The sequence below is a fragment of the Cydia strobilella genome, chromosome Z, assembly GCF_947568885.1.
Source record: "Cydia strobilella chromosome Z, ilCydStro3.1, whole genome shotgun sequence".
NCBI lineage: Eukaryota > Metazoa > Arthropoda > Insecta > Lepidoptera > Tortricidae > Cydia > Cydia strobilella.
Window position 1 is genome coordinate 4,316,150 of NC_086068.1, and position 24,161 is coordinate 4,340,310.

The 24,161-nt window shown below is 38.1% G+C and overlaps 1 protein-coding gene and 1 long non-coding RNA gene across 2 annotated transcripts in view; one reads left to right on the forward strand and one right to left on the reverse strand.

Annotated features, from left to right (window-relative positions):
- The window catches only part of LOC134754341 (deformed epidermal autoregulatory factor 1), a 209,317-nt gene that overhangs the window by 108,680 nt on the left and 76,476 nt on the right, over window positions 1-24,161 (forward strand). The gene's annotated exons all lie outside the window — the stretch shown is intronic.
- The window catches only part of LOC134754517 (uncharacterized), a 197,784-nt gene that overhangs the window by 94,769 nt on the left and 78,854 nt on the right, over window positions 1-24,161 (reverse strand). The window lies entirely within an intron of this gene.

A 24,161-nucleotide genomic window follows, 5' to 3' on the forward strand; every position in this document is an offset into this window, starting at 1 on the left:
TACCGGAAAAACCATGACAGGTACGACGTAGTGCTACGACCGTAGCTTAGTAGTAATAAATATAAATAAATAAATATTATAGGACAATTTAACTCAGATCGACTTAGTTCCACGGTAAGTTCAGAAAATACTTACATAGGTACATAGAAAACATCAATAATTCAGGAACAAATATACATACTAATATTATAAATGGGAAAGCGTGTCTGTCTGTCTGTTACTTCTTCACGCTTAAACCGCTGAACCGATTTAGTTAAAATTTGGTATAGAGATAGTTTGAGTCCCGGGGAAGGACATAGGGTAGTTTTTATCCCAGAAATAATCCTTTAAGGGGGTGAAAGGGAGGTGGAAGTTTGTATGGGGAATCGATAAAAAGCAGATTGGGTAAAAAATAAGCTATGCTATGCAAATTACTAACTCCACGCAGACGAAGTCGCGGGCAAAAGCTAGTTTGTTATAAACTCAAAATAAAATGCCTTTACCGGGATCTCTTGCTTCGCAGGCAGGGTCACTATCGACTAAGCTAAGAGACCATCAAATAAGATTAAATAAGATTTTTGCTCCTACTACAATCCCACCCTGTATACAGAACACTTCTTTGTTGGAGCAAAAAAGTTCAAACCAAAGACAGCGCCACACGATTGCTCATATTGAAAGACCTTTCGACAATTCGACGTCGAGTCAGAGCTGAGATTTGCACAACCTTACATTCGCGCGTGGCGAAATTTGGAACTAACGAATCCTGGGTACAAGTCCACGTGTACTGCGCGATCGAGGCGCTTAGCAGGCCGCAAATGTAACTTTGTAGCGTGGTTGGACGATTCAAAATGGCGGATGTTCTTGAGAATTGGCGGTTAAATATGACGTTTTGGAAATTCAAAATGGCCGCCATCCGTAGCTCGGTCGTGCTTGGTTTCGATACGGCGCTCTGATATTATTTATTCAATAATTGCTCTCAACTCTCGACTTCTCGACAGTACTGTTACTGTGAAACTATGTTTGAGGTTATTTTGAGCTATTTCTGATCTTAATATACGGGGTTTAATGAGATTAGTGCAATTTGATATCAAATTCGCGTAAAAGTCGCGATAAATTGTTAGGACACTGTGAGGAAACTCCATCCTTTAAAAAAAAAAACGTTAGTATGGAGAAGCAGTCGTCCACTATCGTCTTATGGCGTTACTGGCCTGAATTAGCTATGTATCGTTTGTCTTTATCTGTCATTTTGACTTATGTATTTGTAAGAAAGGGATAAAACATAATTTAACTAAATCAGGTCCGTAAAGTTTTATGAATAAGGTAACCCTGTACGAGTCAAGTTGAGATCTAAACTGTAACAAAGGCAGGGGGGCGTGACTGATCCTTTCGGGCAAACTCGGATCCGCTCGGCCCAGCATTCCTCCGAGCAATTATTAGGGTTGGCACAACTTGACGTCCTTTTGCGTGCACGACCACAGATAAGATAATGACTTGAATTTTTACAACCCTAAATAGCCGAAAGGGATAGTGACATACATTAGAAAGGGACGGCATGATTCGACCCTGAATCGCTGTCAAACTTCGGGTTTTTAGGAAGTGTCCTTTCTGGACGGTAGTACTTTTACTTATTCTGTGGCCCGTCTAACATCATTTTGATGTCACAATATAAGTCTGAATTGCCCTCTCGAGCTCTATGTCGTCACTTACCCCATTCAGCGCTAATCACGATACGTTCGGGCCAATTCGAACAATGATCTAGATATCAACTAGATATGAAACAGAAACGATAACGAGATATTTAAGAAAGTCATGTCAAATTTGACATTTCCGCGATTCCGAATGTCCTCTTGAACGATCTCTTTAAGATTTGCTAAAGATATTACTTATACATCCAATGGATATCTAATGGATATCCCAAAACATCACAATAATTGTAGCGTGAAATGACAATTGGTTTCTCGAATCGAACTGCAAAATTAATATAACTAGTTGAGAACTAAACTATAACGTATCTGTTAGATCTCGTATTGTTCTCGTATCTAGTAATTATCACGTTGTTCGAATTGACCGGGTTGTCGTTTTGCCTCTGCGATGAATTTTCGCTAAATACTGGGAAACCCATGCTATGGCTACGACATAGCGCTAGGACCATAGCTTAGCGGTGAATGTGTTACTAAAGGCCCTATTCATAAAAAATGTCACTTTTAACACTGACAGATCAGTACCGTATCGCTGTGATACTTGTAAGCATTGTTCGAATCGGGCCAGGAAGGTGTGTGAACTCACTAGAACGCTACGCGCATTGCTACGCCGTAGCCCGGCGTAGCGCGTAGCATACTAGGGAAAATGCGGTCTTATCATTGGATGCGTAATAATCCATCCGCTTAGTGTCGTACCGAAACCGGATTTTTCCCGAAAACGTAACCGGTGGTCACCGAAGGTTCGGTGTTGCTTTAGTTACCATTTTAACTGCAATTCCAACAGAAATACTGTAGGGGAGACCAAGGAGAGTTGACACAAATTTTACTTTTTCGGACATAACTCTGTTGTATTATTAGAAGCTAGATTTACGAAGTCTGTATCGTCTGATAGCAAATTTCATAACCATTTATCACCCAAAACAGTAACACCATATTGTACTTGGAACTATTTAAAAAAAATCTGCATCAATCCGATCTGTTTCAACTCTCCCAATACCGAGGTAACTTGAAATAATTTATGAATTTAAACAATAAATAGCAAATTAGTGTCCGTAAAACATTTTCACCGGTCACCGCCAGCTCTATTTAGAATTTTAGTATTCAATTTCGTCTTTTAGCTAGTTATAATTTTAAAATGAAAAATATGCTATATTAATCAATATTTTCGTTTAATAAACTAAATGTTAGTGACTGAAATACACGTATTTTTCAATAAGCTTTCAATTGGTAACTAAATTGCTAACTTAAAATTGAAAAATATGATTTTAACAGTGAATTTCAAGACAAAGAAAACTGAAATGAACAGCCTCTGCCAAACTGAAACAAAAAAAATACGAGGTAAATTGCATCAAGGTGTTTCAACACTCACCGTTGTATTTTTCAGATGTTAACACTTCTTTACTTAATTTACTTAAAACGTTGATAAGTCCAAATATAGACAAAAAGCACTGCCAGAATTCTTCAAACATACAAATGCCAAATGCCAAAAAATGCCAAAGCTGAGGCCTTAAAAAAATGACGAAAAACTTTTAGCAATATTATAACCAACCGCTGTAATATCTCAACTGCTCATCTGAGGCCTAAACTATGTATGATGAAGTTGGTTAGAATTTAAGATGAATCATTTATTTATTGGGAGTCATACTCTAGCGTCTATAGTTTGCGAGATATGGACGCTGTGTCAACTTATCTTTGTGTTAACCTACCTCGGTCTCCCCTATTGCACATGAAGCATAAGGACCCTTCTGTGATAGAACGCCATATATATATATATATACATGTCTCTTCTTCCTCGCGTTATCCCGGCATTTTGCCACGGCTCCTGGGAGCCTGGGGTCCGCTTGACAACTAATCCTAAGAATTGACGTAGGCACTAGTTTTTACGAAAGCGACTGCCATCTGACCTTCCAACCCAGAGGGTGAACTAGGCCTTGTTAGGATCAGTCCGGTTTCCTCACGATGTTTTCCTTCACCGAAAAGCGACTGGTAAATATCAAATGATATTTCGTACATAAGTTCCGAAAAACTCATTGGTACGAGCCGGGGTTTGAACCCGCGACCTCCGGATTGAAAGTTGCACGCTCTTACCGCTAGGCCACCAGCGCTTCACATATATGTATACATGTATACACAGTAAACATCTATCACTCAAGACTTTGTGATAATTGAATAAAAACACAAATAAACATGCCTGATGAAATAAAAATGCCCTTAATCCCCAGAACATTCATCCACCGACTATAATTATTTAGGCTAGGAGGCCGATAAACGTAATGCTTGATAATGCCCAGAACATTACCGAATATTAAGGCTAGGAGGCCGATAGATGTAATTCATGCCTTAAACTGTACTGGAACTTCAAAAACTAGAATTTAATTCGATATTGATTACGCATTACTTGCAGTGCAGCTTTTCTGCACCAACATATGTGGCTTTCCATCATAGAAGGGTCCTTATGGTTCAAGTGCAATGAGGACCATTTCATCTGTAATTAAAAACAGAAATTCTGATATAATCCGGCTACACTCTGGGGTATAACACTATAAACTCTCGCGTTTTGAACACATAAAATAAATAATATAATTAAATATGTACAATCTGGGGTGTGTAAAGGGTCGGCAACGCACATGTGACACCTCTGATTAACAACGCAGGCCACGCATAAATATTTGCTACCATTTGTAATCAAAAAGTCAATCCCTAAGTGTAACTAATGAAGTAATCATTAACCGATCCATTTAAATAAGTTGCGGCGTAAACACCAAAAATCCTACGGAACCCTAAAACCACCATCAAATACGGGCCTCGAATTTCTTTCGCAACGAAACCCCGCAGAGTGCGAGCTTGCCATTATGACGTCACAGTTTAAGTAACGAACCATGGTAAACCAAAAGGCAACAAAAACCCAGCAAGTGCAAGCGACGTACTGCTTTACGTGTTAGGCCGCGCTCGGCGCAGGCCTGAGTGTATCGACCACTCTCAGCTCCGGGCATCACTCCACCAGTAGTCATGCGCGAGACATTACCTTACTGTGCCATCGACCGTGTGTACTGGGAGTGACGATGGAGCAAAGGATCTAGGATCTAACCAGGTTAGTGCCTAAGCCGCGCCGCGAATGCCCTGGCCCATGCGAATCGGACCCACGGTCTGAAAACCTTGAAGCCTGCACTCATGATTCTTTGCATTTTGATTCGAAGTTTGATTCTCATTCGCGTACGTATTTCTTTAAAGTAAACACAATAATTGTGATTTTAATTTTTTTAAGCTTATCATTAATTAAAATGTGTTATAATCGTGATAGTGTTTGGCTTCAACATATATTTTTTTGTAGGTATTTATCTTTTATTTAGCTAAGCTTGTACATTACTATTAACCAATCAATACATATATTTCAATAAGTAAAATTTTAATCGTGAAAAGAAACAATGACAGATGATACGCATTTTGTAAGTTCGCGTATCGCAGAAAAACAACCGTTTGCCATTTTGAAAATCGATAATATTTTCTGTCCGTTGACAACTGTCAAAACGTGCTCAAAGATTTCTATAAGTTCCTTTTGTACTATTCTGTTACAGGGTGTGCTTAATTTGATTTAATTATACGAAAAATAACAGTTTTATTTTCTCTAGTATTTCGTGTGGTTGATTCTAAATTGAAAAGTTAATTTTTATTTGTTGAATTATTTAGTTTGTGAATAAACAATGATAAATTACTTAAGGAAGAGATCCCTGAAAGGGATAAGTTTGCCTTTGTACAAATGATGCGTTTTTCCCTTGTTTTATGTTTCTTTTTGTACAATAAAGAGTTTTACCACTAATACTACTACTAAATGATAATGTTAGTCAACAATAAACTAAAAATAAATAACTTAAACTAACTTATAGACTATTTTAAACTTTTTTGGTCCACCGGTCTGGCCTAGTGTGAAGGTGATAGCCCTGGGTTCCAATCCCGGTAGATAAAATACATACTTATATACATAGGAAACACCCATGACTCAGGAACAAATATTTGTGTTCATCACATAAATAAACTAGGCCAAAACAGTCGTTTACGTACCTTTGTGGTCAAAATAAATAAATAAATAAATATTATAGGACATTCTTACACAGATTGACTAAGTCCCACGGTAAGCCCAAGGAGGCTTGTGTTATGGGCACTCAGACAACGATATATATAATATATAAATACTTAAATACATAGAAAACACCCATGACTCAGGAGCAAATATCTGTGCTCATCACACAAATAAATGCCCTTACCGGGATTCGAACCCAGGACCATCGGCTTCACAGGCAGGGTCACTACCCACTAGGCCAGGCCGGTCAATATCACGCAATATAGAATTTTGCACACTGACTTGACATTTCTGTCATAAATATTTGCCTTTCTGCGCAAATATAGATATTGATTTCTCATTTTCATGTAAAAACTAGTTGATATAAGTAAAACATAAAATATTAAGCATACAAGTATACTTGATATGGATAATACGAGTATAATGAATTATTAGAAAGTGAATAGCGCTGGGATGTGAAAGGATCCAGATTTTAAATATGGTAACACAGTTGTTCTCTTATACGTATGGAATACATGAAATAAATGAAAAAAAAAACACGTATAACTTGAAGGTTGGCAACGCAGTGGTAAAATGAACGTGAATAAAGTCATATTACTATAGGATTCGTTTGGAAGTTTAACGAAAGGATCCATCCTCTAAAATATGTCATTTAAATTAATGAGTTATTTATTGACAGAAAGTTCAAATTGTATGAACAGTTTTTTGTGGATTGATCTTTTCCCTAAATTGTGCTAAGTTACAAAAGGTCAATACTGTTTTGTGTAGAATTCGCCCATTCGTTTTTTTTTTAATTTACATTAGATGTTAGAAAGCATGTTTAGTTTATCTTCACTTAATATAGTATACAGGGTGATTTTGTTATGTCTGAGCGTACTGTGAGGGGTGAATATGTTGTTCATACTGTACAACTTTTACTATGAGCCAACCTCGAAACGGCAAAAAAACACCGGACAAGTGCGAGTTAGACTCGCGCACCGAGGGTTCCGTACTTTTTACTATTTGTTGTTATAGCGGCAACAGTAATACAGGGTGGGCCAGTGATAAATGCATTTAAAAAATGTTTAATAAATAATCAATTTTTATGTTTTTAAATAAAAAATATAATTAGAATCTGGGATAAAGAAATACATTTTACGTTTTAAAAATTAAATCATCAAGATGTCGTCCGTAGAGGTTGCGGCACTCTTCCAGTCTTGCTTGTAAATTTTGAAAGACTTAACAAGACTTTCATGTTACGAGATTTCCTGGCTACGAAACTTCACGAATCGTATGGTTACAATAACAACACATGGTTTCAGCAAGACGGGGCCACCTGCCATACAAGTAACGAGACCCTGGAAGTTTTGCGTGAAATGTTTCCTCAAAAATTGATATCGAGGCGAGGTGACATTGCTTGGCCTCCCAGGAGCCCTGACTTAACTTCGGCAGACTTCTTTTTGTGGGGTTACTTAAAGAGTAAGTGTACTCCAATAATCCGACAACCACAGCAGACTTAAAGGAGAATATTCGTCAAGAAATCCAATCAATATCTCCGCAACTTCTAACGAAAGTCTTTCAAAATTTACAAGCAAGACTGGAAGAGTGCCGCAACCGCTACGGACGACATCTTGATGATTTAATTTTTAAAACGTAAAATGTATTTCTTCATCCCAAATTCTAATTATATTTTTTATTTAAAAACATAAAAAATTATTATTTATTAAAAAAAAATTAAATGCATTTATCACTGGCCCATCCTGAACATCATCTGAAAATTTCAACTGTCTAGCTATCACGGTTCATGAGATACAGCCTCGTGACAGACAGACGGACAGACAGACTGACAGAGGAGTCTTAGTAATAGGATCCCGTATTTACCCTTTGGGTACGGAACCCTAAAAATGACACCTATTCCATAGAAAACATTGACACATGTTTCTCCGAAATGTATACGAGCAGATTTTTGCATTTTCGGAGTTGGCCCCTTAGTAAAAGTTGTTCAGTCGCCATCAGATATATCGGAGCGGCCAAGGCGCTCACAAATATCTGAACACCATTGTATTGTCTGTGTGTGTCCTAAAAGCGTGTTCATAATTACAGATATTTTTGCGCACTTCGGCTACTCTGACAAAATAGCGAAAATAGTGTTTAGTTTTAAGTGTCACAAGCTTTTTTAGGTTTCCGTACCCAAAGGGTAAAAAACGGGCACCTATTACTAAGACTCCGCTGTCTGTCTGTTTGTTTGTCTGTCTGTCCGTCTTTCACCAGGCTGTATCTCATAAACCGTGATAGCTAGACAGTTGAAATTTTCAAAGATGATGTATTTCTGTTGCCGCTATAGTTACAAACTAGTTTTTTGCGCGGTGCGCGGAGCCCGAGGGCCCCGCGGTCATCGTGTTGTTGTTGTTTGTGCTGTTGTTGTTGTTTTGTTGTTGGTCTTGTTGTTTTTGGTGCTGTTGTTTTGGTGCTGTTGTTGATGTTGGTGCAGTTGTTTTTGGTGCAGTTGTTTTTGGTGCTGTTGTTTTTGGTGCTGTAGTTGTTGAGGTGTTGTTGTTGGTGCTGTTGTTGTTGTGTTGTTGTTGTTGTTGTTGGTGCAGTAGTTTTGTTTTCCAATGGAAAAAGTAATAAAGTTGTACTTTTGGTAGAAAGAAAAGATCCGCATGCGAGCACTTCATACCCGCAGCTCGGCCTTCGGCCTCGCGTGCTTGGGAATTCGTAGGGGACGCTTCGGGCCTTCGGCCCTACAAGTGGGGCTCCCATACAACAAACGTGAATTTTTTGGTGGTAATGGTACGGAACCCTTCGTGCGCGAGTCCGACTCGCACTTGGCCGGTTTTTTTTTTTCAATGGAAACACTTATTAAATAAGCCGTCAATTTCATGATGTCATTTCATCTCATAGTAGTTTAATTTCATAATAAAACCCAACTATACATAGTTCAATAGTACAGTCAACATCAGATACATCGGAGCGGCTGAGGTGCTCACAAATATCTGAACATGCATTTAATAATAATGGCTTTGTTCAGATATTTATGGCCTTGGCCGCTCCGATATATCTGATGGCAAGTGTACGTAGTAATAATACGTAGTAAGGTGTAATGTCAAATTACATCACTTAAAATAGCAAATACAATAAACAATATACTGACTTAAACTAACACGATTTTCACTCATAATTTTAAAACTAATACGTTTATTTATGGCCTGACGAACGTAACGTCACGTTCGAAACGTCAGGCCATAAATAAACGTAAGTTTGTACGTGATTAAGTCCCGTGTTAGTTTTAAAATTATGACAATAAACAATATTGGAGGGTAGGGTTGAAAAACAATGTCTGTATCTTTAGGTAGTTAATAGTACATTTCACACGTGTTGTAAACGACGTTTTTTAATACAAATGCGAAAAAATAATAAATTAATATATCATTAGTAGAATCATACCACCAAACCAAACCAAAACCAAAAGTACCTATACAGCCCGCGATACGCGAGCTGCCGCAGCCCGCGATACCTTCATACTCGTGCGCGCCCCGGCCGCGGCCGCCGCGGGCCCGGCGCGGGTTGGTCAACGACACCTCCGAGTAACTCATGAGGCCCTGGTACCTGCTCCGCGCTAAATTCATTTTTAACTGCGTTTCGAAAGTATAGTTTGGAACTAAAAAGTAAAAAGCACTAGTTCGAGAAATTGAGCTTCTCACACGCTACGCAGCCACAAAAAGTACCACTTTTTGAGCAACTGTATTAAAAATAAATGTAAACAATGTGTTTGTACATTTTCGGGTACTTGAAACATTTTTCAGTTAACCAACCAAATAGAAAACTGCCTGGATCTGTTCCTCATCGTTCTGGCTTTAACCTATTTCATTTAATCGTGTAATGTTTCCATCCACCCCCAAATGGCTAAATATTCGATCTCGTTTTAGGTTGTTCACTAGGGCGAAGTAATAGTAAAACTAAATTACTATTGATTAATCAAATCATCCCGATATATTAACAAAATAGCACTATTACAGCATCTTCGTTGTTACGCTAAGTAAAGGGGCCCGCTGACTATCAGTTCGCCGGACGATATCGGCCTGTCAGTTGTTCGGAACTGTCAAATTTTTATTCTAACTGACAGGCCGATATCGTCCGGCGGACTGATAGTCAGTGGGCCACTTTAGGGATTCGGGTGTGATGTGGGTGTGATACATCATACTAAACTTCAACGTAAACCACAGACCTAGTACAACGGTAAAAACTGTCTTCTACAACTTATATTTGACGACCGGTCTTGTCTAGTGGATAGTGACCCTGTGAAGCCGATGGTACTGGGTTCGAATCCCGGTAACATTAATTTGTGTGATGAGCACATATATTTGTTCCTGAGCCCTGAGTCATGGGTGTTTTCTATGTATTTAAGTATTTATATATTATATATATCGTTGTCTGAGTACCCACAACACAAGCCTCCTTGGGCTTACCGTGGGACTTACTCAATCTGTGTCACCCCTTAAGTAATAAGTATAATCTTAGTGTTCTGTAAGTTTTGGCACATCGATTTAAATTAATTTACTTAAAGAATTTTCTGGCCCAATACCTAAAGATACAGACTATATAATAATATGCGGCTGGAACAGATTTAACTATTAACACGCTTATATTAGGTCGACCTGGGGCCCGTTTATCAAAAGCTTGTAGCTTGTAATACAAGTGGAAGTCACTTTCTAACAAAATCTGTCAAAATGGGACTTCCACTTGTATTTCAAGCTACAAGCTTTTGATAAACGAGCCCCTGTATGTAACTATGTAATGGAATCTAAGGTGACTAATTTAACCATCTTTCCGGTTTCCGATGAAGTTGAAAATTTACATACGCATGTAAGTCGGGTGACAATGCAATATTATGGTACCATCGAGCTGATCTGATGATGGAGACAGGAGGTGGCCATAGGAACTCTGTAATAAAACAACGCTATGTAATGGAATCTAAGGTGACTAATTTAACCATCTTTCCGGTTTCCGATGAAGTTGAAAATTTACATACGCATGTAAGTCGGGTGACAATGCAATATTATGGTACCATCGAGCTGATCTGATGATGGAGACAGGAGGTGGCCATAGGAACTCTGTAATAAAACAACGCTATGTAATGGAATCTAAGGTGACTAATTTAACCATCTTTCCGGTTTCCGATGAAGTTGAAAATTTACATACGCATGTAAGTCGGGTGACAATGCAATATTATGGTACCATCGAGCTGATCTGATGATGAAGACAGGAGGTGGTCATAAGAACTCTGTAATAAAACAACGCTATGTAATGGAATCTAAGGTGACTAATTTAACCATCTTCCCGGTTTCCGATGAAGCTGAAAATTTGCATACGCATATAAGTCGGGTGACAATGCAATATTATGGTACCATAGAGCTGATCTGATGATGAAGACAGGAGGTGGTCATAGGAACTCTGTGATAAAACAACGCAACCTAATTGTGTTTGAGGTTTTTAGAATTGTCTCGATGAGTATTAGTTGCCTGTGGAAAAAAGTACAGTCCGCGATAAAAGCTTGTACCAAAAATGAAATTTTTGCCAAAAACATACTAATAACAACTTTGAATGATTCACGGTTGGTTTCACTAGACTTATATTGACTATCTTTTGTATTATTATCGAGCTCCCGATATTCCGACGCAGTTACATGCTACACAACTTTGACACCCACTCGCTATCTTCAGTTACCCGTGAACAAGATGCATGTAACTTCCAGATTTATACTATCCGCAAACCAAACTGAGGACCTAGGTCATATCACTATCTCTCTCACTCTTGCCATTACCACGTAAGCGTGAAAAGTTTTATGACTCGGTCGTCAGTTTGATTTGGGGGAGTGTTTTATTGTTTTACTCACTTATTACAGTTTTGACAACCCTATCCAAGTGTGAAGATATCTTTTGTTTAAGAAACATAAAAATCATTTTAAGCTTTGAGAGGCAAGCTCGGCCGAATTGCACCTTCCCATACAAACGTAGTTCTGCTCTCATTATAAAACTACGTGTTGGATTGTAATGAAACTTTGCACATACAATGAAATGAGGTATATCTAGGTCTGAAATTAGTTTATATAGCTCCAGTTTATAAAAGAAACGAAATATAGCAAAAACAAGTTTTGTATGAAAAACTTAAATTCGCTGTATTTTTAACTGTTGTATCTGAAGCTACATAAAATAATTACAGACATAGATATACCTTATCCTTTTGTAAGTACAAAGTCTCAGAGCAATCTAGCTAGTCGTTTTAAAATGAGAGCGGAATTACGTTTGTATGGAGAACCGAGCTTGCCGGAGTCCCTTAATGATATCTGTGTTTAGGTCTAAATTCCCTTCTGCGAAATAAAAATGCTATTGCAATAAGTTTTATTGCTGTTAACCATAAAAAAGGCTGATAAACTATACACAAATCCCTTTGTTCGTATTACTCAGTGACGAAATAACATTACTCTCTTGGGAGTACCTAATATAATCCATGGTCCCGTAAGCCTTGGTAACACAAGCAAGCTTTACGTTTTCGTTTACGATCAAGTATGACAAAAAATATTGAGATTTTGCCAAATGGAAACACCCCATTCCTGATCCCGGGGGGTTGGGCCGACCAATTTCCGCTCACAATCTGTTAGCTTCATCTGCGCAGCCCAACCACTTAAAACGGACGGTTTCTGTTTGTGTATCGGAAAGAACAATATGTTTTTGCCAAAAATATCCGATTAAATAGCCGATTTTGGTACAAGCTTTTATCGCTGACTGTACTTTTTTACCACAGGCAACTAATACTCATCGAGACAATTCTAAAAACCCCAAACACAATTAAAGCCTGACCAGGAATATATGATCACGCGCCATGTTGCGGAATTTCACTGGAACTAATTTTTTCATACTATACTGAACTGTCACCCTATACATGAGAATGAACAGCGCCCTCTTGACAATGATCATATATTACTGGTCAGGCTTTAAATATGTTGCGTTGTTTTATCATAGAGTTCCTATGGCCACCTCCTATCTCCATCATCAGATCAGCTAGGCGGTTTTCTGTGGCTCGATAGTACCATAATATGTGCCATTCTCAACCAAAAGGGTACTTATTGTCGGTTGTCAATAAGGCGCTATTTCCATATAGCTTCAATTTGAAATCAACCTTATCGACAAGCGACAATGTAGTACCTTTTGGTTGAAAACGTCAGATATAGTTGGGTCAAGCAAATGAAAAAAAAAAAAAAATGAAAAAATGTTTATTGGTTCCTTACAAGTAGTTTACAGCATGGGATGGGATCTTCTTTTAAGCATTAGATATGCTTGTGACAGAAAACCCCGCTCTTCCGAAATCGCTAGGGTATAAACCATTATGTTTGTGTCTTTAAATCTAGTATTTAACACTTAAATCTAAATCTAAAACTAAATACTTCTTTTATACTAAAAAGCAGTATTAGCATGATGGTTACAATAATTAAATCTTGTCAGTAAATAAGAACAAAAAAAACTATACTCATCCTTTTCTTTTGGGTGCCAGTACTAGTTTAAGACAAAGATAGTATGATTCTCTCTGTCTATGTTTAATTTGACTAACTATACCTATTGTATTGTCACCCGACTTACATATACAGTATGCAAAATTTCAGCTCAATCGGAAATCGGGAATTGGGTCAAATTTAGCTTCGAAGATTTAAGCCACACCAGCTAACAAACCATTCAAACCAACTTAACATACTAACAGGGCAAGTTAAATAAAAGCTTGCAATAAGATAAAAGTTCTAGGTATTCATTATCCGAAAGTGAAACTAGAATCCATTCTTCAAAGAAAGTAAACTAAAAGCTAAAATTGCCTCACACTAGTACTTAATCTATTATAAGGTTCCAAGCGAACCGAAAATAATTCCAACACGAATCTTTCACAGATAAATTGAAACCCATTTCAGTTATTTGAAAGCGTCTTTAAAGAAGACAGACTTTTAATTCCATAAATGGTGCGGCTGGTAGCGCAAAATGGCGACGAATCCACAACGTCCACAATTTTTGCAAAGTATTGTGTATGGTTGCACTTTTCGAGATTAAAAAATGTTGCGCCCTCATTCGAGCGAGGTTTCACGCTGGCCGAATGTGAGTTTTAATGCCGATTGAAACTTACGTTTTGACATCTAATTCATGTCTGTTTGTTATCATTCGCCCGTGCGTCTCGCTCGCGTCAATAAATGTACGTAAGTTCGAGCGCAGTGATAGCTAAATGACATCATTTACAGTAGAATCCGCATATAATGACATCAAAGGGAAGTGACAAAAACGTCATACTAAGCGGATGTCATATAAAGCATAGAGGAGTAACTTCTTACTTTTGATAGCTTTTCCAAATTAATCACAAATTCCTTTGTGAGACATGAGTTTTATTAACTTTGTACCAATTATCAACTTGTCACTGAGAATCAAAACTAAAACAACATACACACCGCGCACTCACCAAACGTCCTCGCAGGGAAAGACGTGGGGACGGCCACAAAAACCAGCGAATGTGTCAGTATAACCGGACATAATTTCATGAAAATAGGATTTATAGGTCATAGTAAGCGATTTGTCAATATAAGTGGTCATCTTATCCGACTTTGTCACAAAGAATTTTATATGAAAACCACTTCATACAGTAATTGCGTCATAGTAAGCGGTTGGTCTGTATAAGCGGACCCGATTTTAAATGTGATTTAATGTGTTCAAAACGCGAAAGTTAGTCACAATAAACGGATTCCTCTGTAGTTATCTTTAGACATCAAATTAACCTCCAAGGGGAACATTCGCCTAATTTTGTGGAATACCTACAAAAATTTTTGCATCGGTAAAATCATTGTTTTTTTTTTACTTTTTGCCTAGTATTTGCGAGGTATTTGCCTGACGTGTTTCAATGTGTATATTTGTAAGTAAAATTACATACAAAAATACACATTGAAACACACAAATTAGGCTAAGCGTATGCTAAGTGAGACGCAGGCGACGGAGTACAGCATTTTGCAGATTTTGCAGGGCAGTTGGGACAGACATAGGCCCCCTGCGCATGCTGCGACGCAGCTCCGCGCAGACCATTCGCGTCTAGCTATTACAAGAAGTAGACGTTTCGATCGAATCCAGCCGTGGTAGCCGTGTAGTTATTATACTTATTATAAATTACTTCCAATTAGCCTCATGCATGAAGTTTATATTTGAACGAAATATGTTTTATTCGGATGTTTGTTACCGTTATATCATGTTACAAATGCATTTCCGTTTTTAAATTACCATTTAATTACTTAAAATTATAAATAAAAAGTACAAAAATTTGCCCGCGAAAAGCTAGTGAGCGAAACGCTTGAAACGCCACGTGACGTCACGCGTTCGACAGATTAGTGTCATTAGTAGCAAACGTCAGTTGGGCCGCCCAACGTGTGACGTCATCACGCTCTGTCGAATTCGCGCCAAAAATTATGAGCGTTTCAGCCGCTCAAAAATTTTCAACATTTTAAATATTTTTTAATAAAATAATGTTAAGGTTTACAAAAGTATTTTTCTCATTTCCGGTGTTCCGACGATATAAATTATGAATCCAAAAATAAAAATAAATTTTTGCATGGAGCTAATTCGCCATATTTAAGGTCCGTAAAATGAAATACGAGTACCAGAGCTCTAGCAGCTGCCCCCCCCCCCATGCTCCTTCCTGCCTACGCCAATGGCCACTTTATCCGTGTCGTTATTTAATACACTGACTGTACGAACTTACGAAACTTACTTAGTAGTATAGCGTCAAAGTTCTACATAGCACTAATTCAGACTATTAGTCCGCCGGACGCAAGGGCCTGACACTCTTTGATAGAGAAAGATAGTCTTATTGCGATTTCTATAAGAGGAAAGAGAAAATAGCGCCATGCTTTGTCTTTATCACCGACCGGGCATTTTTTCATGGTCGGGTTGTGGTCGGGTTATGGCATCATAGCAAAGAGGCGATGGCGAAATACCGAAATTTATAGTAGTGAAAGAGAAAAAGGATTATGCTGCCATACATGAAACTGTCAATACATGAATATGTCTTTCTCTTACCCCTGGTCGCTCGTTTTCATGTCTATAACTACTTGTATATACTATGTCTATGGCCGGACGATATCGGCCTGTCAGTTGTTCGGAACTGCAAACTTATTGTTCTGACAGGCCGATATCGTCCGGCGGACTGATAGTCAGTGGGCCCCTTTAGATTTTGCGCATCTTATATCTTAAATGCATACACTGATAATTTCATTTCAGTACCATTTCGTACCATGTCAGTGACAATCAGTGTGAAAGTCGCTAGGGACTTCATACTATTGTCAGTATCGTCACTGTGACAAGGTACGATCGCCCACACTGTTAATTGTGTTATGCCTTTTGTACAATAAGGTTCACCAATGTACAGTCGCAATCAGATATATTGGAGCGGCCGAGGTGCTCACAAATATCTGAACAAGTCAAGGCGCTAGGTGCGTGTTCAGATATTTTTGAGCACCTCGGCCGCTCCGATATATCTGATGGCGAGTGTACAGTTAGGAGAGTTGCTGTTTGTACGGAAATTAAATTACTTGACCGTACAATCAATTAATTTTTATATGTTACGCTCCATCTAGAGAGAGTGATCTGAGACCAAATAATACTCACGACTCGTGAGGTTTGCCCGCGGTTTGCAATTGGCCTGAATAGGGTTGCCACTCAATCGAATTCGAATGCATCAAAGGCGAAATGAATGAGCGCACACAAACATGATGAATAGCCTGCGGTTTGATAGGATTGTTTTTAATTTAAAGCTAGGGTTGTAACTACCTAGTAAAAGTATGCTACATGTAACAAAAAATAGTGGGGATCCGTTTAAAGTCATATTCGTCTATTCGGTACCTATTCTGTGCTGATTAGGTAAAACTAGAATAAAACATTTTTTGACGCGAAATTTTTGGGCTATGTATGGAAGGTTTAACGACTTGGACGAATTATAATTCGTGCATTCGTAACTTGACCCTTTTAACATAGTGTATTCTTGTATAGTTATAAAGGGCCAGAAAGCTTTAAACTCATCTTAGCGACCAATCTTGTAAAATCCTGAAAAGTTGACGGTTTCAGAATTATGACTAATGATAATATGACAATCATTACATTATGACTTTCAATAATTATGTGAACCTTGACTATACCATCGTTCACATATATTTTTACTGTTCAATTGGCGTTTTTCGATATAAGTACGATCATTTGGCTGGGCTTATGGCAACCCTGAAACATTTCCGCACGTTCTCGTCAATTTAAATTGCATTTCTGTACCGTATTCCGATTTCCGATCGCTTGGCGCGGTCGAGTCGGAGCGGAAATCGATGGTCATTTGTTTTGGTAGTCTGTCGCCTTAATTATTATGTATGTACAGTCGCCATCAGATATATCGGAGCGGCCGAGGTGCTCACAAATATCTGAACACGCCTCTATTGTCAAAACGCTAGGTGCGTGTTCAGATAGTTTTGAGCACCTCGGCCGCTCCGATATATCTGATGGCGACTGTACATTACCGCTCATACCTATTTAGGCACTCGTAATTTTTTCCATACAATTGTATACAAAATCGACTTTCAGAATTATACCGCTAAGTCGCAGTCGGGTAACAGTTTTTTGTGGAGTTAGTTGTGCGATCGAACAGTGATTTTGAAAATAATTTTTGTATACAATTGTATGGTGAAAATTACGGATGCCTCACAGGGGTGCCTAAATACTTTTGAGCGGTAGTGTACAAGGTACAACTTTGGGATAAAATCAAATTATTTTATTAAATATTTTGGTTTGTGATTTTTAAGTTGCCACGCTACTATATATAAATTATAAGCTGTAATAGATGTCATATATTAAAGAAAAAGTGACGAAGCCCTCCAGTGGTGAAGGCCGGATTCCAACCGGCGTCTTTAGCTATCGCCGCTAACGCCATGAACCCCTAGGCCACCTAGGCTTATGTATGTGTTAAAAACTCTAGTTAGGATAAAAAAAATGCAATTTATTACAATCAATAAAAAAATACGGAAAAAAAAACTAAGTTTTTTACTTACCAAAAAAAAGGTACCATGCAGTTCCTTACATTTTATTGAATGATAGATTGTATCGCAACTATACAGGGTGATTTCGGGGTCGTGTAGTAAGAGAACAAGATATCATACAGAATTCAAAGATGAGCCGAACGATGTTGTTAATTATTGTTTATAATGATGATTATTTTTCAGATGACAAGTAAAAAAAAACATTTTTGCATAGAATTTGGTCACCCCACTCAAGGTGACGTCTTGTCACTTTCTATACAGCGTATGTCAAAAGTCATAGGGTGGCCATGATTACTTAGTATAAGATTAATTTTACTTGCAAGCAACATGGCCATCTTTGCACCGGGAACGGCAGATAGCGGTTTAATTTTTTTAAATTTATAGTTGTAAATTTTATTTGTAAGCTTTAGTTTAAGGCCTGAATTACACTTGTAAGTTTTACTTACGTAAGTAGGGACACAGCTATACTACAGAATGAGATATGAATATCGTTATCTCATTCTAGCAAATAGCTTTGTCCCTACTTACGTAAATAAAACTTACAAGTGTAATTCGGGCCTTAGGTAATTTAATTTGTAAATAACAACAATTAAATTATTATGCTAATAAAGTACTTGAAAAATAAGGACTCGCCCACCGAGGGTTCCGCACTTTTAAGTATTTGTTGTTATAGCGGCAACAGAAAACCATCATCTGTGAAAATTTCAACTGTCTAGCTATCACGGTTCATGTGATACAACCTCGTGACAGACAGACAGACGGACAGCGGAGTCTTAGTAATAGGGAATTAAACTAATTATCTTTTAATCAAATACAATATGATAATGTGGATCATTTACTTAAGCGTCGGCGTCAAGTCGGCGCTAAGGAAGATGGCGTCGCTGCGCAGTTGCGCCAACGTTGCGTCGAGCAGCAGCCATAGAGTTGACTACACGCCGGCGCTCGGGAGACGCTACGCTAGTATGGGCGGTCAAGTTACTTGGCTTGCCCGAACTCAACTCGCCTCAGCGAACCAATGAGAACACGGCCTAACCGTTGCATACAATCCCACTGGAGCTGCATCAAATGGATTCCGGTATTTCAGCGATGAATCGTTCTCTCGTTCGTTTTGGTGAATATTTTCGAGGAAACGCAAGTGGCAATGCTGTTCTCGAGAGCAACCTTTGGCACTTTTGGTTGGGAAATAATTTCATGGCCTCAGTTATAAATATTATTCTGTGCCTAGTAACATATCTCTACTAATAGATGGAACATACAGATTCTTGAGGCTTAAGCAGGACAGGACAGGAAAGTGGACGACCGCACGCGCCCGCTTCTTCATAATTAGGCTTGATTTCCTCCTACGCTGACATCGGTCGCTGACGTCGGTCGAGCGTACGAATTAACACAATGTTCTATGGGCCCCCGCACAGCGACGCTGACGTCCGCGGCAGATTTTTCTTCCGACGGTACGCTCGACCGACGTCAGCGATCGACTTCAGCGTAGGAGGAAATCAGGCCTTATAATACGTGTTAACTGTTCGAACTAGGTTCAGATGAGAAATACGAGCTGTGGAGGGTGGAGGACAGGATAGGTATATTAAAACATTACAAGATAAATTGCACCCATGTGTGGTGACCGCGTAAATGTTCTATAATGCGGTGTCTGTGTATGTCAAAAACACGCTTAAAAATCCGATTCTGTATATTTTAGATAGTCACGGCTCGACGTGTTAGGTCTAAGTCGGCGGCGGATAGATTCCTCGATTCTTGCCCGTGTCAATTTTTGAAGGTATGATAGGAAATATAGCCCCGTGGTCGTCGTAAAGATAAACGTATTTTAGTTAAGTGTTTCTGTTGGTACAAAACTGCTTGACAAGCCTTTACATATTATTATTTACGAGAACGGGACTTATACGCGTATTATTAAGTTTTCAAATAACTTTAGGACGGCGTTGTCCCCGTCTCGGAGAAGACTGGCTTAAGTTGACATCAACATCTTCTAGCTTTTAAGCATATTGTGTGTGCTGCCGCGGCGTTTTAAGCTTTTTTGCGCTTATGTTATGGTAGCCATAGGTATCTATAGTTGTAATATAATTAATGTTTACTACTCACCACTACCATTGTTCCATATGCTCGTTTCCGTAAACATTATCAATCACCGCAGTTTCCGTTCTGATGGCACCTCATTAACATGGTTGACGTATGACAGCTCTCAATAAAGAAATGAATGACGCTTGGCACGAGGAATTGCGCCTGTTACTATCTCTATCGCACGCGTACGTAGCGGCAAATAATCTATCATATTTTTTCAAATAAATTTGCATTTATTTTTAAAGTGAAAACTTTTAAAGTTTTTGGGCTGTCTTTAGCATGTCGCATTGCAGCATTAATAAAATTCTACTTTATTCCTAGTACTTAGAGTTCATCAATGAGGGCTAACATGGGGCTAACGCGTATGAATTCGCCGCTAGGGGCGCTAGTGTAGATGGTGGTCTTTTCCACACGGACCACCATCAACAGAGGCGCCAACTGGTGAGCAAAAAAACGATAGCCCTCATTAGTTCAGTCATTAAAATAAGCATACATCATACAAGTTTTCGAACATCACCGAACCAATACTTCATTCATTAAGGCTGATATTTGCTCGTAACTTCATACACAATTTTAAGGACAGTAGACCTTGTAAACCTTAAGCGAGGTTTAGACTAGCAAGAACTTGCATGCAATTTACGTTAATTCTAGTAGTTATAGTTCATAATCTTTTTCATTTCTCATGCTCTGAAAGAGGGTCATTGTTGTTCTAAAAGGTGCGCAGAAAATGATACGTGTCTGCACTAGAGCATTTTACGTTCGAAGTACGACTTTTTTAATTTTTTTACGATACGCAATTGAAATTTGAGTTTAAATGGATTTGTAATAAATTTTTCATTTTGATATTTGACTCTCCATTCCATAAATAACGATACTTTTGTCTGAATTGTTAATTGAAAGTACCCTCAAGAAATACTATAAAAATGTATACTTAGTCATGTTTAAAAAAAAACATGCATTTTACTTTCCTCGTATTCGAAATGAAAAGTAGAGTGTTTAACTCGGGTGAAAGGCATCATTTCTTCCTCGGACTATTGGCGCTCTCACTGCGTTCGAGCCCCAAAATACCTCGGCAGAAATGAGTGCCTTTCATCCCTTGGTTAACAATCTACTATTGTCATTATTTTGGATGCTCTAGAAATTAAACTTTGTAACCTAGCAACAGCTGTTGTTTACTGTCACACAAAAGTAAATGCCATAAACAGAGATTTTATAAGCTTTTTTCTCTATTAATTTTAAAGTGTAACCAAAGAATAATGGAGCAAGCATTAAACACGAGAATGATGTAAATAGGGAAATTAGCATCCCAATATTATATTTATAGTCCTCAAGGCATTTTTAATTTTCTTTACGTCCATGTCCGATGACATTCTGCAGAAAATAGTGCGATTTGATTCCGCTAAAGGCACGTGGGAGGAACTAGAGCACATCTATGGAGGTACCTGCTTATACAAGAGATAAATTAGAGCTGAGAGAGGCGTGGCGATATTACCCGAAATTCTCCTAGTGATACCTAATTATTGCAAAGAAAGTGGATATAGAGTCAGAAGCTGCAAGCGGTGGATTCAACCTACTCTCTTATTATCTTTTTGAAAGCAATGTAAATACTTACTTTGCTATTATGTTTTTGTTATTTTCACTCCACTCTTTAAGACTTTTCTATATAATATTCACTAAAATATATAATTTTTCGAAAAATTTCAGTTAAAAGTTTCACTTGCATCGTGGTTTCTTAAAGCCACTCAATTTTTTTTATAATTTCTCAAAAACGGCTCCAGCGATTTCCATGAAATTTACAATATCCCTAGGGGCGTATGAAAACGACATTTCGATTAAGTTAGGGTTCATCTTGAAAATAATTAGTTTGCCCGAGTTTTGCCCGGGGTAGCCCGTTGGGTACTAAATTGTAAAGTAATGATGCGATTTAATGTTTAAGCCAGAGGCTAACGAGGCAGAAAACCGGACTTGTGCGAGTCGGACTCACCCACCGAGGGTTCCGTACTTTTTAGTATTTGTTGTTATAGCAGCAACAGAAGTACATCATCTGTGAAAATTTCAACTGTCTAGCTATCACGGTTCATGAGATACGGCTTGGTGACAGACAGACAGACGGACAGACGGACAGAGGAGTCTTAGTAATAGGGTCCCGTTTTTATCCTTTGGGTACGGAACCCTAAAAATCGATCCATTCATTCATTAATTTATTAGTTGCAACCATGGTACAGTCGCCATCAGATATATCGGAGCGGGCCAAGGTACTCACAAATATCTGAACACGCCTCTATTGTCAAGGCGCTAGGTGCGTGTTCAGATATTTTTGAGCACCTCGGCCGCTCCGATATATCTGATGGCGACTGTATTACAGATGTTCTTAAAATAAAGTAAGGAACATTTTATGTCTTATTTTTAAGGCACTCTTATAAAATAGATCTATTAACAATAATAACAAATAGAATAGGTAATTAAAATCAAATATATACAGTATTACAATAATTAAAATCAAGTATTGTCTAGTTAATATATCACTATAACATTTATCATGCTCAATTTTTATTATAAGTACTTATAATTATTTTTTATTCTAAATTTCCATAAATTCTTGTAGGGAGTATGGGCATTCAGTTAGAAGGAAGCTTTTTTACAGAAATACAATATTTACGCACATTTATGACAGTAATAATACAATAGTACTGTCGTACAAATAATCCCCCCCCCCTCCTTTTTTCCCTCTCACTCCCTTTTCTCTCTCTTCTTCTCTTTCACTATTATAAATTTCGGTATTTCGTCGCCATAGCCTCCTTGCTATGATGTCCACATGATGCCATAACCCAACCATGAAAAAATGCCCGGTCAGTGATAAAGACAAAGCATGGCACTATTATCTCTTTCCTCTTATAGGAATCGCAATAAGACTATCTTTCTCTATCAAAGAGTGTCAGGCCCGTGTTCATTATTAGCTACAACGGAAGTTAATAAACGCTTGTAATAAAAACTGAAATAGAACCTCCATCGTTACAAAATCAATACCAATACAGGTTTATTTAAGTATTTATAAGATCGGCCGTCCGTGTTTCTTTATGCACCGCGTAGTGTCTCCAATAGATAATGCATTATGAAGCTAATTGTGGTTTTCCATCAGAGAAGGGTAATGCTTCATGTGCAATATGGACCATTCTATTAAAATTTCTGTTGGAATTTCAGATAAAATGGTCCCACAACAAATGGGCTTTTCTGTAATGGAATGCCACAATTGTTCGAAAAAATTATCAGGCCAATTCGAACGTGCAAAGACATCAGGATGATATCTGAATAATGTAATTTAGTTATCGTGGGTTTCGCTTGCGCCAATACATGTATGGACAAGTAATAATGAAATGCACGACAACTGAATGACATCATTTAGGTGTCATTATTTATAAAAAAGGCATTATGATGTCAGTGTACGTTGTGCAAAATGCGATTTTGCTCACTGTTTTTAAGTAGCAAAGTACCCTTGTTCGAGCTGCTGAGGTGAAAAATTATTTGCATGCCTCTTTACAGACTGAATGCTCGTTTTTTTCTTAATTGGGACTTGATATAACTGTGTGGTCTAGAATATTTAGAAACCCCTGCAATGCAATAGTCGATTGCTGGTGACACTGCACACACTTTGGAGTTTCAAATTGTGGAGTTGCTACCATAAATGGCATATACCAAATATGGGTCATTTTATTAAAGTTGTATACTACACTTTTTTTATTTGGTAATTTTTATGTTATTTCTATTCTGAATTACCAGCTTTTTCGATACTAATAAGAGAAAAAAGTGTCCCAAGATTTTTTTTTTCTATTTCGATACCATTTTTCATAGACGTTAATAGAATGGAAGGAACCAATGGGACATTTCTTTCTCCTGAATTGAAGGAGCTTATTCAGCAGACCGATTATGGAGGCATTTTCAAGCCCTGTCACTGCAAAGTGTGCAGTAGGCTTAGCACAGGAGCACTTATGTACTAAGCCCAGAGTTAGCTTGATACTCTACTCTTTTTAACGTTGCTGCCCTGCTTTATGCTCCATCTACATAAATAGATCTATGGAATACCATAACACCCCATAATTACTGGGATTTATTCGCGCTGATATACAATTTAAATGAATTCTAACGATCAATGGGATTCGCTGTCATTGCTAATAGGTACTTAGGTGTGAAATAGCAGCTGCGAATAACAGAATACTGGCATATTATGTTGGTTATTTGATGACCTGTAGGCCGAGCACATGAT